General features: G+C 36.1%; 1 long non-coding RNA gene across 1 annotated transcript; it reads left to right on the forward strand.

Moving 5' to 3' along the window:
* Positions 1 to 2,745: 2,745 nt before the first annotated feature.
* On the forward strand, positions 2,746 to 6,482 carry LOC134199790 (uncharacterized). The gene is made up of 3 exons (XR_009974414.1): positions 2,746 to 2,840; positions 5,486 to 5,580; positions 6,166 to 6,482. It is a non-coding gene; the product is annotated as an uncharacterized LOC134199790 (long non-coding RNA).
* The last annotated feature ends 9,405 nt before the right edge of the window (positions 6,483 to 15,887 follow it).

Consider the following 15,887-nt stretch of genomic DNA (forward strand, 5'->3'; position numbering starts at 1 on the left):
TAATTGTTTCTACCTAATGATTGGTGTTACAAGTTTGTATGAAACATCTTTTGGCAAGTTTCAGATGAACTCTTTTTATCGAAGTGCCGAAACGACAACGGCTTTGTTTCGATTTTTTTCTCTCATTCATTTACTGTTTATAACGTATTGATTTTATTTATGAATATTCGAGTCGTTTTTTAGTGCTATATTGCTATATTTTTTAATTTTTCTAGAATTTCTGTAAGCTAAACGGTTGTCTGGAAGAGATCGCTTTTAGCGATAACACCGCCTATTGCACAAATGTATCTGCTTTTATAAATTGTTTTTGAATGTAAATTGTGTTTTGGTGTGCAATAAAGTGTATTCTCTCTCTCTTTTTTGGAGAATACTACTATTTAAAAAAAATGTAATAAAGAACGCACTACAATACATAATCACTGACAAAAAAACTTTTTAGGGTCGAGTTGATTTTTAATACCAAATAATAAACAAAGAGAAAGTTAAAAATCTCTTTACATCTCAAGTTCATAATCGCATGCCAATAGCAAATAGCAATACAAAACTGATTATTGAATGGAGCTTAGCTCCGTGAAAAGTGTACCATTATATTGTTTCTCGGTAAATCTTTAATTTAAGGAAACAAAGCGAAACGTTATCTTCCTAACGCTGAAACTTTACAATAATTTGAACGGACATTATTGTTTAAGTCTACGAAGTTGTAAAGGTAATTGTATGGAACATTTTTTTTTGTATAAGCGTATTGTCTGTAGGGCTTTATTTTTAATATCTAGCCGCTTGTAATATTAAGTACGAAGTATTGTATGAATCAGTGTTTTCTTTGTGGCATTGTTTCTAATACAAACATATGTGTAGCTTTACCCGTTGGTATCCTACAGAGTTCGTATGATGGATTTTTGATTAATGCTAATTCGTAAAGTTAATAATTACCACTCTCGGTGCTTTTAGGCATCCCGAGAGTTTGACGTGCAACCTAAAATAGAAACAACCCACTGAGTTTCCCGCTGGATCTTAATCTCAGTGGGTCGCAATTCCGATCCGATAGCAGATTTAGCGAGGTGTTTTCTGCTCAACTTCTCATTTAAGAAAAAAAAGAGTACTTTTGGGAGGCTATGTGAGTCTGTTTCACTGGAAATATTGCAATCCTCTATCAATAATAAATTTAAACACATTATTGCTTTCGCTAGTTCAATTGTTTCAATTTAAATCATCACATCATGAAACGATTAGTATTGTCTGAAGTAAACAATAATACTTTAGTATAAGTTGTGTTATAAGTGCAAGTTTGTTGACTTTTAAATCAGAAAATTATCGGGTCTTCATGTTTTAATTACCTAAAACACAAAGCTACATAGAAATTTCAGTAGTATTATTTTAAGTATTAGGTAACAGTATTGACAGTATTACATTGATAAGTTAGTAGATAAATATTAATATATATGTATAATGTTTCTGTCCATATGTAAGTGAATTCCTCTTAAACGGTCGGACCGATTTTGATTACTTTATTTGTTGTTTTCCCAATGATTACGACAATGGGTTAGATTCACAATTGGGTCCACTAAAGATGCTTTATTAATTATCTTTTTGTTAAATATTTTTCAAATTTTCTGATTTAAGACAGGACAACGTCTGTGGTATTCATTAATATTTGGTAAAAAATAATTTGCAGAAACACACCGAGTATGCTAGTGATAACAATCAAAGTCGCGTGTGCAATCCGGCCATTAACACGTCCGATATGATTTGTCGAATATCTGATAATTCTTTTCCGCGTCAAAACATTCAGTTGCAGTGTGTCTCTCCAAGCGAAGCTGTTCCTAACAGTTACTCCGCCTAACCTCGCTTTCGCGTGCATATAAATACTACACAAAAAAAATCAAACGTCGCCTGAATTATCGGGGCTTATGAATCATATTGGAAATCTTTAATACGCTTAAGTCATTTTTGGAGGAATTATTATTATTTATTCATTATAAGAAGGTTGAGTGTTCATATGGCGTTGGAGTCAGCAGGAATACGACACAGGGAAGCTCTTTGACCGATCGGGAAAAAAGTTCGATAAACCGAATTCTCTTGTTCGGAACTTTGTATGTATCCAAGCTTAGCTAGAAAATATCATTAACTCAATTCAGAAAATTTTCAAACATCATATGTTCAACACTGGCTACCCCTACGCATTCAATTCGAATTATTGTAATTGTTAACACTTTGTTACGTGTCTTAAATTAGATATGTATGCACTGCCCCTTAACAAATTTTATTATTCAATTATAACAGCCATTATTTGTAAATCGAAGATGTGCTCTAATACAAGGTTGATAGATCTTATTATCCTACAGGCAGAAAAAGCAATTTAGACCTTTCGGGAAGCCACTGACAGCTCCTATTTTAACTTTCGCTAACAAATACTTGTGCTATAACGACACCTATGTTAATAAATTTTAATATAGTTTATAAATTTTTTTTCAGAGATTGTTTCTGTTACATTTTTTAGTGAAGCATTATATCACTATTTTATGGTAATATAGACGCATTTCGATAAATTCTTAGAAAAAGTAGACACAAATATTACTATATTATTACATAATTAAGATTCGAGAAGTCTTTTCACAAATAAAAAATAGTTATTTTGATACGAAAACCCTTAACAAACGTAAGGTCACATCAGCTCCGGTATTTCTGACACGCTGGCGTGGGCTTTATGAAGGTGCGCGGGCGGTGGGTTGAGAAAATTGTGTTCCTATTTATTTAATCATGACAAGAGGGTGATTTTTAAAAAATACAGCGCTCATAAGCAAGTGAAGTGATTTAGTTTCATTGAACGGTTTGGTTTTGGGGTAAGTAATATGCGCGCCTGTCGTTTCGTTAGCTAAACTAAAATGAAAACATTTTTTCAATGAATGAAAGACATACGGGCGTACTTAAAAAGTAAAAAATGGCTGAAATGCATTTATTAAGACGACGATCAAGTTTGTTGAGATCGTGAGAGATTCAGGTCAGATACACGTCGCTAAAGTAAGTAACAGCAAAAGACTAAGGATTTGGAGGACAGTCTTAGTCATAGGCGGCAGTGAGTTCTCGAAGCAGAGTAAACCACGAAGTACGCGTAAAACTGATATTAAACACCAGAGCTCTCCAGTCGAATTTTGAAAATACATAATATTTGCGAAAAAATATCTTAAAATACAGAACTAGGAAACTAGTTTTTTTTTTGGAATGAAGGATTACTGTTGGGCCAGGAGGCCTTTTCAGTTTCACCAAGATAGGTGGGTAATCAAGAGCTCAGCCAGGAGGGAAGGGATTGCTATTGCTAACAGCAGCCCGAGCGCCTCCGGAGGAGACCTAATGACCTAAGGGCAGCTGCTTTGCGAATGAATCTACTATCAGATCGAAATCGCAACTTCAATCGATACTTTGGGTTTCTCATGCTTTTACACCATATATTCCGTGGGGGTTACCTCATCGTCTCCGTCCGTATTAGTGACAATGCGTTCAAACCTATATTTTATAATAATTTTGCACAATATTATGATTTTGCGGGTTTGATTTTTATTACACGATGTTATTCCTTTACCGTGGAAATCAATCGTGAACATATTTTGTCAAGTACGTACTTCATTAGAAAAATTGGAACCCGCCGCGCCTGCGGGATTCGAACACCGTTGCATGCTAGATACGAATGCACCGGACGTCTTATTCTTTAAGCCACGACGACTTCAGCGATGCTCGTCTTCCTTCGATGGCAATAATAAATAATAAACAAATCTTTATTCTAATGCCAATGAAATATCTACCTTATTGTTTAAGGTAGATTCCAGAAACTACTTTACTTCAGGCCTTTTTTTTTAATGCTGATAGCCTTGAGAGGCTATTTCAGTTTCACCCTAACGTGTGTAGGTGAGCTCACGGGGCTCAAACCAGAGAGTTGCTAAATCTGACCCTAGCAAGAGCAGTGCTTCGCAGAATCTACCACCGGATCGGAAACGCGACCCACTGAGAAGATCCGGCGAGAAACTCAGTGGGCTGTGTCTATGGGTTAATTCGCTCGTCGAGCCCTTCGTCGGTTTACCATTCGCTCAACAGGGTCGGGTATGTAGTTTCCAGCGGCCACGACAAGAGGGTTCTCATGTCATGCCGCCTTTTCAAAGTGGCGCAAACTTCAGGCCGATCGTATGTCTTCACGTGGTATTTAAAACAAAAATGCATTTTTGTCTTTTCGTATATAGCCCGTACCGTACAAGTAAAGTGTGGCATTTAAAATGCACCTCTAGATCAGTTTCACCGGTTTGACTTTAGCGTAGAGGTGACCCCGGCACTATTCTACGAATAATCCCGTTTATAGAAGCATTCCGACCGAGACGTGTTATTATTTCGCGATTACTAAATACACCAGTTAATTTTATAATACGTCTAACGATTATATTCGTTTCGTGAACGCCCTCGCTTTTAAAAAACAAAAACTGCGAAGCAAATTCGCATAATTATAAATACAACAAAAAGTGGATTTATTTTATGAATCACTCCGATCAATCGGTATCTGACTGCGGTAAAGTTTCGTGATTTGATTATCAACATGAGTATTAAATATGATCGATAGAAGTCAGAATATATTGTACAATATGAGTACATCTGGTGATGAATAAAGACGTATTGGTATGTTAAAATCCCGTCATCCCCTTGACCACTAACCAATCTATTTCTGGCGTGAAGCAAACACACGTTTGGGTTTGAAGAATGAAGCAGCTATGCTATACTGAATGCTATATCCGTACAAATCAGACTTCGATTTTATGTCTCTATGTAGATGACATTCAAATTATGCTACAAACCAATGATGGGTTCCAATTTGGAAAGCGAGATAAATTATCCTTATTATGCATTGCGATTGGCCTATTGCTGTTATTTTATCTATTGTATACATTGCACTAAATCGTCAAACTATACCAAAATTATTGAATAAGCGTATATTATGTTGTAAGATTTTATGATATGTACATATATTTAATATTTTTTTCTATTTTCCCCACTTAGTATTAATAAAATCACTTTTCGTGATTTTTTTAACTACCGTTGGCTTCTGTTTACCTTTGGAAGAAAAGTTCATGCTGCTAAATGTAACAAAAAAATACTAAAAATGACCACTATACAAAATCACTTATAATTTTGTTGACTATTTACATTTTCGTCCCAAGTTCATTAAACTCAGAACCGGATTTGGTGAATAAAATATCAACGATCGGTATTATATTTTTTTGGCAAATCGTTTTTCGTCAAGTTTCAAAAAAGATAATATTTTTTTTTCTTATTATTATTTTTTACACACATCAAATGGCCCACCCGCGTTCTACCGATATTCTGCCGAAATCCATACAGCAAAGACAAAGGCATAGATAGCCTTTGCTAAGGATATTTTCTCATTTAGTCATTTATTCAAAACTGTGTTTGACTAAATTAAAAAAAGTGAACATTTTTTTTTCCACAGGAGAAAATCAAGACATATTTAAGAAAACGTGTTTTAAACCTGCATTCTTGTGCGCCTTCTGAAATATGATCCCTAAAAGTACCAGAGGAATCAAGGTATATCTTTATGTATATATCCCACGACAGTTTTGCTCCGACGTCCATTTACGTATTGATGTCGTTAAAAAGCTTCTTTCGAGAAGTACGTTACGAAGGGAAATAAGAAGGAAAACCACCTCTTCCATTGCTGTGGAAGTATTGCTTGAAACGCCACTACAATCTTCATTTTTAAGTTACGTCACATTATGTAGCGTCAGCGCAGTATGGCCCCTTATCATGCTAGATAAGGATTTGGTATGAGTTTTAGGACACGCTGTCTGCCTGATGTCAACCCCATTTTGTTTATATTTCCAGTAGGACATCTATCCATTGCAACGTGTCATAAGGAAGGACGTTTTTGTTTCTTTTGCTTCGTTTTTTTTCAGTTCTAAAGTTTTTCAAACATTAATATAAACATGAACAAACAAATTTTTATTTTTGCTTAACAATATCATAATTTATTTGTTATTCGAACGCTATGCTAATGGTAAGATGATGTCAATTGACTAAATACGTATTATTTTAAATGCATTCAGGCCAAAGAACTTTAATGACTATTGAATTAGCACTCTTCGAACAATTACGACTGATATTTTTTTTCAGCCGGGGCCGAACCTCCTGCGCAGTCCCTGGTCCTAGGTAGGGGTCGCGCGGTTTATATGGGACTGGTCCGCGACTGCGAGACTGCGGGCCCAAGGATGTTTTCAGGAACCTGCCCACTAAACGATTCCCCTGCACTCTTTGCCCAAACGTCGGATCCCCTCCGAGGTCAGAACCCGGATGAGGTAAGGGGTTTACCCCGGTCAACACTACAACCAGACGGCACAGCTCCCCCCAAGGACCCCTGGCCGGCGGAGCCCTTGAGGCGAATCGAAGGCCCTGAAACGTCGGCCGTCTCGGTACGGAACTACGACTGACTCCCGGAGCAATTGTATTTCAGTGGATACTGTGCAACTTGTAAACATCGCAACGTAACATTAAAGTGGAGATCAATTATGTCTCAATTAAGTTGTTTCTTTTTCTACCTAATTACCAGCAGCCTTAAGAGGCCATCCTGATTTCACTGGATAGGTAGAAGAACTCGCGGGGCTTAGTCTAAAAGAGTTTGCACCTGCCCTACCTAACTGCGCTAGCTAGCCAATGCAGTGCTTCGCTGAATTTACAACGGATCGGAATCGCGATCCGCTGAAAAAATCCAGCGATAAAATCAGTAGGTTGAACTTTTGGGATACCTAAAAGCACCGAGAGTGGATCGGTATGACTTGAATAGCGCAATGGCGGCTATACGTTGCCCTGTCGTCTGGCCGATATTTAATTCGTGACGACAACGATAAGAGTGTTATCGTTCCGCACCGCTTTCTCGAACGAGCATTCTGACGCTGTATTCAGGTAATTACTTATTGGTTCTAATTCTAAATCGTTGTGAAGATCTATTAACTTGTTTTTTTTACTTATTTACTTTTGTCCGGATTTAGTTCCTACTGTGATGTTCACAACAGGAACTAAATCCCACCCTCCTGTTGCGAGCCTGCACTAGCTGGTATCACCGTCGTGACGATATCTTCGCGAAGTAATAACACATTCCGATTTCGAAAGTAGGGAAGGTATAGAGATTACAACTTTATGTTTCAAGATCACCTGCGACACTCACATTGTTGCATCGACCAAATAATGTAACAGAAAACTTTCTTTGATTTCAACAGAAGAATATGCAAAGAACTCTTATCTTGGTTGTCCCCGACACGAGTCGTGAGGTCGAAATTATTTCTTATAGAACGAACACGTGAACTGAGATACCATAATGTGAATAGAGCACGTTTGTGTATTCATTCCAGAGACGGAAGGAACACTGGCCACGCATGATTCCTTTTAAAGTTTCTAAAAATGTAACATTATTTAACAACATAAAGAGTCATTAGTAATTGACAAGCTAGAAATATCATAATGGCAGTGTTAAAGAGATCATGGGCATCGGCTACTGTAAGCGATCTCTTCAAGCGTAAACGTTGTCAAATTGCACAAAAATACATTTGATTATGATGTTCCAATTTCAAATGTCTCTCAGTGTTGTAGTTAAAATCATTGCTTCCAAAGAAAAAAACTATACGTATGTACTATATTCATTCCCAAATAAACTACATAATTGCAAGATCAACAAATCAAAACAACTGGAAGAGAATATGTTTTTGTGTATTCGTAGGAACAAGCAGTTTCCTTGTCCATGGCAGCTTTTAAAATTCGAACAGTCATAAACTGCGCAGGCGCATCATTGTTTTCAAACGACGCGGTGTGGATGCAAGTTTGTATTTTTTTCCGTGAGCTTGCACACATCCACAATCCTCGTCTACACGTGAAATGCATTTCTAAGAATTTCGTTGTAAAATATGGCTCGATTCGTGCATGTGTGCGTGTCACTTGTATTCTACACCTGTTTAGGGGTGTAGGTGTGTGCGCTTATTTTTCTTTAGTGGGGGTGAATGCGATGTTGCTAGAGATGGCTTTTTTTTGACACGTAAAATTGACAACGTCGCACAATGTGACTACGGCCTATTCCGGATTTTTAAAATTTAAACAATGGTTTTTTTTTTTATAAGCGACGCTTGGCATAGTCTCTTTGTTTGAAACGAGAAGTGCGAAAATTAACATTTATTACTTTCAGCTTATTGGTTCTCAAAGTGTTCATGCGAAACTTTGAACACCGTTTATGTTATTGTCAGTATTTTTTATGTCATTGCTTCTTTCCTGTTTAAAGATTATGTGCGAAATATTTTCAGGACTTGGAATGCGTTAATATTACACTAAATTATAAAATCTTATCCTTCGAACCAGAATGCACGAGAGCTTGACGGAAAAAAGTCAGGAAGCTAGTACCGACCGGGGTGAGTTCACTATGTGTATGTATATCATTGTGAATTTAAGTTGTATTTTTAAAACATTATAACATATCAACGCCATCTCTGTTTGATTAGTTGAACTGTAATATCAATCGGAATTTTAAATTGGGAAACCGGAAATAACTATATTTTAGAATAATACTTAAATATTATTCATAGGGAAATCACCTCGAAATATATCTGTTTACAATTTTTTTTGCATTACATATGAGTATTAGGTGTATGAACTAACTTGGCACGTAACCGAAGAGAATTTAAAAAGTTTTGATTTGGAATTAAACACTCGATACATCATATTTTGGAATAATGCATAGAAATTGTTTATAAATATTGTATATTTATTTTCAACTAAATAATTCATTAACTCCTTTTTATTTATTTATGTTTTGTGCTTATATGGGTGGAGCAGCTCACGGCCATCCTGGTGTTAAGTGGTTACTGGAGGTCCTACCACCAGTAAACCTTTTTTGTTGTACGTATAGTTCAAATAATAGTTTTTTATTTATTTGTCTACGACTAATAAAACAAATGAACGTTAATGGAATAGAAGAAGAAGAGAAATATTTATTTTGTTAAATTTACGGACACCATAAAATACATTATCTAAATTTGTCTCTTTGTATTCTTCATAATGTTGTTATCTTCTTTATGTTATTTCCGGTAATGATTTTTAAAGAAGATAATCACTTTCTAGTTGGTCTTGAATTACCTAACTAAATGTTAATGATTAGTATTTCTAATATAGTAATACAATTTAGTATTCGACTACATGGTCATAGGTGTTTTTGGGGCATACATGATAAGTGAACTCTGTGTGCTTTGGGAGCCATTTAACGAAAGCCCACAGGCTCGTACCAATCCAATAAATTAAATAAAACCATAATTATAATATATAATTGGACAGTATTAAAAATCATATTACATTAGAAATGGTAACATATTCAATCCTCAAATAGCTACTTACGACTAAACTGTAGTAGTAATAAAGTACTGCGGATAGTTCTATAAAAGAGCGATTTAATAATTTCATGCTCTATTGATGAATATAATTTTTTTATTATTTAATGCTATTCAAATAGTCATCAAAACAGTTTCACAGTTCAACCCTCTGACTATTGTATACATTTTATAAATAAAACTGTTCCACCACTTTTGAAGGTCTAAGGAAATACATTTTATACTATGTCAGATACCGTATTTTCGCATTAAAAGTGTACAATTTCCAAAAATATTCGAAATTGAGTTAATATGCGGAATCATTTGGGATTTTTCTCATAAATACTGTCAAAAGAACGTAGTTTAGTTTTAGTTTTCTTTTGTTTTAGTTTGCCTATATTTTGACTACTATTAATAAAATGAATACATAATTTTATTTAAATTTAAAAGACAGATAACGTAACTGGTAAAAACTAAAAAATAAATGTTGCAAAGATGATTAATATTAAAAATATCATATGTTAATTAAACCTTTAAAACACTCTCCTATAAAATTAAGTAAGTTTTGAGATTATACCAGTTTTAATGCGAGAAGACGATATATCGTTTTTTTTTATTTTATATAATGATGAAAACGTTTTTCAATATACCAAATAAGCGAACTAGAATCAGAAATAATAAAATGTTATCGCATTAGCCGTTCTCAATTCGACTGCTAAGGGATGGGGTGTGTAGGAATGCAGTGATCGTCTAAAAAACTATAACTACAGTTAGCCGTGGGGTGGCTGTCTCTGAACCGGTTCACGACTCCACTGTTATTTCCTTTCCAACTTATTTTTTTTTAGTTCAAATAATGTTGGTATTTCGAGTCTCAGGAATACTTTTTTTTTGTTTTTTGTATTCTTAATCCAATTTACTTGACGTTCTTATACGAGCCGTGTCGTGATTCGAAATTAAGTGCGTAACTTAATTTCGAATCACAAGACAACTCGTTACTTAGTAATTAATTAATTAAACAAAATTATTGTCAATGTACACATCGAAAAATAAAAGCGTTTTTGATGTAAATCTCTAAAGCTTTGCTCCGAAGATTTTTCTTCTAATTTATATTAAAATTATTATTTAACACATATTTGATTATAATACGTTAGTTTATGTAGTTTCAGTCTAATTTGAAAATGTCTCGTTTTTTGTAGAATTCTGGTGAGTTTGAGAATGATATAAATGTCGAAGACTCACGATTATTTTAAAAAATAAATCACTGTTGCTTTTATTCGAATTAATTTACTGTTAATTCTCTATCAAATACAATGTCCAATTGAGTTCCTTTTTATTACTTAACATACATACTCAATAATAACGAACTTAATAATAAACTTTCCAACTACCTAATCCAAACAAAACTCCGATATGATATAAAAGTTTCCGCAAATAAAAATATTACACTAAAAAACATACGAATATACATGAAAATAACGAACAAGTAAGGTTCAGATAAAAATGTAGTATAAATTAAAATTGGTTATAAAAAACCAAACGAACGAAGATAAGCTAAAATAGATTATATTGCAATAGACATTCTGTCGAAAACTGGATGGCAACATTGAATGTTCCAGAAATACCAAAATATATTTTATTAAACTTGAGCGAGAACTGCAAATAAATTCTGTTAAAACCAAAAGCAAATACTTTGTATTAATAGCAATTTGTTTATTATTTTTTATATCCATATATTTATAGAGCAATGACATGTCCTTCTTCAAACGAGGCTTGTGGAGAGTATTAAGCGCTAGGCAGCGGCCTGGCTCTGTCCCTGGCGTTGCTGAAGTCCATGGGCGACGGTAACCACTCACCATCAGGTGGACCGTATGATGGTCTGCCTACAAAGACAATAAAAATTTTTAAAAAAAGCCAGATATTATTATGTCAATAGTTTAAGATGCCATCATAAATCTACTAAAATTAAAAAGCTGAAGATTTTGTTTGTTTGAACGCGCTAATCTCGGGAAATACTGGTTCGATTTGAAAAATTATTTTAGTGTCAGATAGCTCATTTATAGAGTAAAGCTATAAGTTTTATAACATTATGCTAAGACTAATACAAGCGGAGCACAAATAAAGAATGTTTCAAAATCGGGGTATTGTCCCTTTTGGAGAGCTTCCGCTACGTGCACTGCGGAAATGGTTAAAGTTTCGCTAAAATAATGTATGACAAAATGGTTCCCTTTTAAAAGTTTAAAAAAAAAGTCCGCGACAGCATATCTTTATATATTAAGGTTGGCTCACTATAACGTTTTTTATGCTAACCAAAGTTGTTCTAAAATAGAGCATTATTTGTGAAGGTGTTTCTATAAAGATGATATTAATTCTTAACCAAATAAATACGTTACTCATTACAACATTGAAACACCCAAATCACTTCAAGATAGGCTTTGACAATTATAGATTTTTCTGGATTCCAGGGAGGAACCATTCCGGAAGTCTACACTTTCGAACAAAAAAAAGAAAAAAGAGTTATCAGAATCGATTCAAGCATTCTCGAGAAATCGGTGAACATACATAGATATATAATTATGGTCGAACTAATAGCTTCCTCTTTCGAAGTCGGTTAAAAAGCGTGATTTTGGTACCTTAAATAGCTCCTAGCATTCTATTATTCAAATATATTTTCACTTTCTACGTAAATGAAGAGTGGGTAAAATTTAGCGTTATGTCAAAGTGACTACTCCACGCGGACGAAACCGCGGGCAAAAGCTAGTATATTATACGTTGATTGAAATAAATTTGGTTTTTATATTGAAAGGTTTCTTAATTTTTGCTACAAGCTAGTAATGGTGAATGCGCCCTAATGCGATCGGTGTTATTCATATCGTGATATCCAAGGGTTTCGGAAATCGGTTGACACCAGGCGGATCGTGACTTCATCTGCCCGAGTTGTTAGGGATTTCAACACTTCAATGGGTAGAAATAAAACACTGCTCTTCTGATGAGTGACTATTTTTGTTTGTTCTTGATTTGTTGAGTTCGTATTTCTGTGATTACTAGGATTCGTATCCTTCTGCCTTTACTCTGTACGCGAATATATAGTACAAAATATTTACAAGAACTACAATAGGTAATGCACAGAACATTTTTGAGTTTGAAATGTCGGAAAGTTACTTGATATACATTCGTTTGGTTGGAATGCTCCCAGCGAAACATTTTTTGATGTTGAATAGAAGAATTATAATTTGAATATCGTTAAAATCCGAACGTATGTAACCATTTTATGCGTAACAACTTCGGATAAAATTAAAAAAATAAAGTCCGCACGAAAATTCTAACAATTTGCAAGGGGATATTAATGAGAGCGGATAAGGTTCCGAAGCGTTTCACTTTTAAATATGATATGTGTTAAATTTGAACAGATCTCCCTGCGGGTGGCTGGTCATCAATTTGACGGAGGGGTGCGAGGGGCGAAGGGTGAATTCGGCCTCGTCTAACCCCTTATTTTACATTTCACACTCCGGGAAAATCGTTAGAGAAATCTGCGTAACGTGCATGTCCGAGACGGTACACACACACGCGCACCGTGCGAGCCGAGAGTCCGAGCCTCCCCGAGCCCACCCTTCTATTATATCGACGAAACTTCAAGAAATCCTGTTATACGCACATGTCTACCTACTTACGTATGTAAATCTAATTTATATTTTCAATTTCTTCGCACAAAATGATTCTGTTGCCATGTGTTCCTGCAGTGTTTCGGTATCGTCTAGGTACATGCTTAGTGGACGTTCTGAACATAACGTATTTTTTCAACAGATAGAACTCATTTTTAAAAATTTTAAATATCATGTACAGCTTGTTGTGTTACGTAATAGTTAGATGTAGATTAATGAAAAAATGTACTTTTCGATATTAAAAATAAACGAGAAAGTAAGTGGGAAAGAAGTGTACAATAATACGTCGAGTTCCGAGCAGAGAACAACAGATGAGCCTTCTATTGAAAGATATAGCCGCGGGGCATTGAGCGACTGGTCACATACATTATTACCGTAGGTACAATGTCACTATGCAAATGTATGCGGGAAGGCTTTGTGTGAACGCACTTACGCATACGGAGAGGGCGGGAGTCGCCTCCACATAATCCGAGGCTCGCCCCTTCGGCCTCGCGCCCGCTGGCTCTCGCCAAAGATGGTTCTACGTATGTGAGTGTACACACGCGGCACTTTCTCTTGAAGCTCGCCACTGGCTTTTAAAGAGGGTGGCAGGAGGTGGGTGGCGGGAGACGGGCGAGCCGTTCCGAACGGGTGACCACGGGGAGACAGCCCAGTGTGTCGGATGGTCGCGCGGACTTACGTGCGCAGCCTAGTGCCTTCCATGCAGGGGCTGCCCTAGTGCCGCTATCTAGGTCTCTGAGTCGCAAGGTGCAACGCCGCACATACAACATACAGGGCGACGAACCCGACTTTTCGTGTTACGTACATTCTCTCGGATATTTAAAAGCATACAAGTCCGTCTCAATAGCTGTACTGACTACTAAGCTATAACATGATTTTAGTCGTAAGAAATCCTCAAAGTGATCTAGTTTATTCGTGTTCAGTTCGTTCGCTTAGAACGTAAGGACGCCGCGACGACTGACGGAGGCGGGGGCGCCGGCCTCGTTTAATTGAGTGTACTCAGCGCCCTCGCCAAATGATACTCCTCTCTTCCCGAAATACCTGTAATAGATGTTAATTAGAACGCCGCTCCGCACGCTGCAAAGAAAAAATAATAATTTGAACAGGTCGTAATTAGAGATGTTTACATGACTGTAAAACAAATATTTTCTTAATTTTTAATATTTTTTCCTCGTTTTCCGGCGTAGGGTTGGGCTTGAGCATATTTATTTTTGTCGAGAGTTTCTCGGGCCAAAGGGCGAATCTTAAATTACATCTGAAAAAACTCTCCGTAGGTACATACTGGCTTTGAAATGAGCGCGAACAGCGTCGCTGGAAACGTGAGCGTGTCTTTATTTATGGTGAGTCTAAGGTGAGAGCGGATGCATCGAGTAGAGTTGTGGTCGACGTGCGTCGGTCCACATGATAAAATCGAGCTCGGCGGTAGGGGCGGCTCGTTTGAATCGAAGCACGTCCCGGGCTCGCCACCCTCGGGGTGTGTAGTGGACTTTTCGCTCGGCTTGATATATATTTCCATTCCTCCCGACGTAGACTGCGGCCGTAGGTTCCGGCGGACGGCGCGGCGTCGTTGCGTCGCATTTACATGCGCCTCTCGGACGCCCTCTCCTGTATCTGCGAGCCGCACGCACCGCTCTTGGCCACGCGTCCTCCGCCTATCTTGGCCTCTCGATCAAACTTAATTAAATTTCCCATCATTTCACGTACAAAACGCGAACCCTTTTATTAATACGATATCTTTGAAATTATTTACTCCGTCATAATATTTTTCATTTACTAATCGTAGGTTTGCAAAAAATATTCATGTTTTTTGTTTGATCAATCAAAACGATAACTTTTTACAGTCGCCTTAATCATATTCACACTAATGATCAATTTTAATTTCATCAGTTACCAATATTCATGGTACTCGTCGATTTTGAAGCTCAAACAATTTTACATTCTTCTTTTTTTTAATAGGCTGTATTATAATAATTTCAAAGTGTTAATAGCTAATAGAAGTTTGAAATAGTGCTCGATTTTGTAGATGTTGAACAGCCATTTCAGGAAAATCAAAATGTCCCCACAACAATTTGCTCACAAGTTTTGGTCATTCGTCGATTCATAGAAAAAAACCTTCGTTGTTTTTGTTCTTTTTTTCTATATATATTCTATGTTTAATATAAGTCTAAATAAGTAAATAAACAACATAGAAACTAGTCTTAATTTTTACAGTATATATATACGAAAACAATTATATTATTATGATAAAGTAGAACAGGCACCTAACAACGCGATAAATAGACGCGGTAAACTATCGTAAGAATAATATCACTTTGTATACACTATTGTCAAAACAAAACAAATGAATAAATAATTAACGAGAAAAAAAAAATCGTCATTAAATCAAAAGATTCATGTTCATTAACATGTATGGACCGTAGTTGTCAAGAAAAGTTTATAAAGATATAGTTCCACAGAACGGATAAGTCTTGAATATCTTCGTGTGTTGCTTGTGTGTTTGTGTGTGCTGTCATTCAGTCTCCGAGCTCGCATAACTCAACAATACAAATTTGGATACGTGAATGATAGAACCGAGACAACAATCACTAGTTTTGTGGAACTAGTACGTACATTCTGAAATGAAAATTATTCCATGACCCAGGTCCAAGCGATTGCAGTTCGAATGAGAAATAACCCGTTCACTCGTAACTCATAAGAACGTGCATAATATTCGAGTTGGGGATATAAAGATGCTTAGGTGGGTGTGGTCAACTCAAAAAGGATCCCCACACGACTACGTAGGAAAATTTAAGAATGGAAATTACTTACGACGATTAGATATCCCTTGGAATAGCAA

Source organism: Bombyx mori, chromosome 1, assembly GCF_030269925.1.
Source record: "Bombyx mori chromosome 1, ASM3026992v2".
Taxonomy (NCBI): domain Eukaryota; kingdom Metazoa; phylum Arthropoda; class Insecta; order Lepidoptera; family Bombycidae; genus Bombyx; species Bombyx mori.